Source organism: Phocoena phocoena, chromosome 5 (assembly GCF_963924675.1).
Source record: "Phocoena phocoena chromosome 5, mPhoPho1.1, whole genome shotgun sequence".
Lineage (NCBI taxonomy): Eukaryota > Metazoa > Chordata > Mammalia > Artiodactyla > Phocoenidae > Phocoena > Phocoena phocoena.
Window position 1 is genome coordinate 77,172,721 of NC_089223.1, and position 2,516 is coordinate 77,175,236.

Sequence of the window (2,516 nt, forward strand, 5' to 3'; positions counted from 1 at the left end):
ATCTTGGGTGGGAACCAGTTAGTCATAGGTTGATGTCACAGACTGTCTGTGTTTGCCCCAAGTTCATATATTAAAACCCTAACCCCAGTGTGATGGTATTAGGAAGTAAGGCCTTTTGGAGGAAATTAGGTTCAGATGAGGTCATGAGGATGCAGATGGATTTGTTGTTATGGGGTTGGGTAGTTAAGGGAATTTCTATCTGTTGGCTTCTACTTTTCCTGTGAAAAAAGAATTAGGATAATACTAAACTTTTATTGATGGTTTATTGACGGCAGGCATTATTTTAAAAGATTTACATATAGTGACTCATTTACTACTTACAGTAACCTGATGAGGCAGGAAATATTATTGTCTCTTTTTACCAATAAGGAACTGAGGCACAGAACTGTTAAAAAAAATGTATCCCTAAGGCTGCATTTAAGTAAATTGCTGGAACCTGAATACAAAGCCAGACAGCTTACTTTTAGAGCCCACAGTCTTAACTACGAGCCACATTTAACTAAGGTCATCCACTGATGGTGAAGGAGATATTGGAGGAGTCCGTCATCGAAGGAGTATGAAGGGAGGAAAGAGTCTCTCCAGAAACTGGAATAATATGATAAGATCATAAGGGATATAGGAGCTCAGTTGAGACTTGGAATTACAAACTGAAAGTGCTATCAATCAACCTGGTGATGTGATTTGCTCCAGAGGATCTCAGCTACTTGAACGCAGGCACTGAGAAGACAGACGATTGTGTTTATCTGAGGTTAGCATTTACTGGGTATAGCAAAATGACAAAAAGACAACGGAGAGTGAAGGTGGCTGCAATAACCTACAGGGAAAGAGGCTTTGGGGAACACATCCCTCATATTAAAAAGCTCTTTCTACTATGCTAGTATTTTTTCTCTCATTGGCCTTTTCTGGCAAAGACATTTGGTTAATAGAGCAGAGCCTTCCAATTCAGCTAAGTTCAACACACTGGTATAGAGAATTTAGTATATACTAGCCTCTCTGCTACATGTTAGGTATTTTGAACAAGGATTTTGCTCTTTGTTTACTATTAATGCCACTGGTACCAGAAATTTTGTCTAAAAGCAGTGTATCAGATATTTAAGTGCCTTCACTCTGGCTTATCTATATATATCCTATCTTGGTTACAGGGTCATATCACTGATTACTTTCAGATTTCTTTCATGTCACTTATGTCACTCTGTAATCAAAAAATGTTAATTTTCTAGTAACATGAACAGACCCTAAGTTAACACCTCAAATTTTATTTTACAATTTAAAAATTTAAAATTTGCATCTGAGACAAATTAAAAGGAGAGTCAAATATAAAATTTTGTAGATATCATAATGACTCATCCCAGCAAAATTTTAATAATTAAGACATAGGTAATTGGAAGCTCTGAATAATTTTCAGAGTTGTTTGGACATTAGCTGATCAATACCCTATGAAAAACTTACTTTTATGATGATTCTGATGGACTGAAATTGTGTACTAGATTCTGAATCACAAAATTTTACATAGATTAAGAAATAATGAGATGGATCATTAGAAGTAATTTTACTTAGAACCTGTTAATGCAACGTGTGGCCCTTGATTTCAAAGGCAATAGAATTAGCTGTTAAAAATATAGATTCTGGGGGTGGGCTGCCGGGAACAGGGCGGAGTGCAGCCGCACGGGTGCGTCAAGGGGGAGAGGCAGCTGCTGCAATAGACGTGTTCCTCATGATCCGGCGCCACAAGACCACCATCTTCATGGACGCCAAGGAATCGAGCACCGTGTTCGAGCTGAAGCGCATTGTCCAGGGCATCCTCAAGTGGCCGCTGGTGTAGCAGCGGCTGTACAAGGACGACCAGCTTCTGGACGACAGAAAGACATTGGGCGAGTGTGGCTTCACCAGCCAGACAGCATGGCCTCAGGCCCCAGCCACTGTGGGGCTAGGCTTCAGAGCAGATGAAGCCTTTGAGACCCTGCACATCCAGCCCTTCTCCAGCCCACGTGAGCTGCTGGAGGTGATGAAGCCACAGGACTGAGGAAGCAGTGCCAATGAACAGGCTCTGCAGTGAGAGTCCCCCTCCCACCAACTGCACCCCAATAAGAGACTTGGGTGCCCCCCCAAAAAAATACAGAATCTGGGACTTCCCTGATGGTGCAGTGGTTAAGAATCTGCCTGCCAAAGCAAGGGACGTGGATTTGAGCCCTGGTCCAGGACGATCCCACATGCCGCGGAGCAACTAAGCCCGTGCGCCACAACTACTGAGCCTGTGCTGTAGAGATCGAGAGCCACAACTACTGAGCCTGAGTGCCACAACTACTGAAGCCTGCACACCTAGAGCCCATGCTCCACAACAAGAGAAGCCACGGCAATGACAAGCCTGTGCACCGCAAAGAGTAGCCCATGCTGGCTGCAACTAGAGAAAGCCCGGGCGCAGCAAGGAGGACCCAACACAGCCAAAAATAAATAAATCAGTTAAAAAGAAAACCATATATATATATATATATATATATAACTACAGAATCTTGGTC

The 2,516-nt window shown here is 42.6% G+C and overlaps 1 pseudogene; it reads left to right on the forward strand.

Annotated features, from left to right (window-relative positions):
• Positions 1-515: 515 nt before the first annotated feature.
• On the forward strand, positions 516-2,056 carry LOC136123204 (elongin-B pseudogene; annotated as a pseudogene).
• The last annotated feature ends 460 nt before the right edge of the window (positions 2,057-2,516 follow it).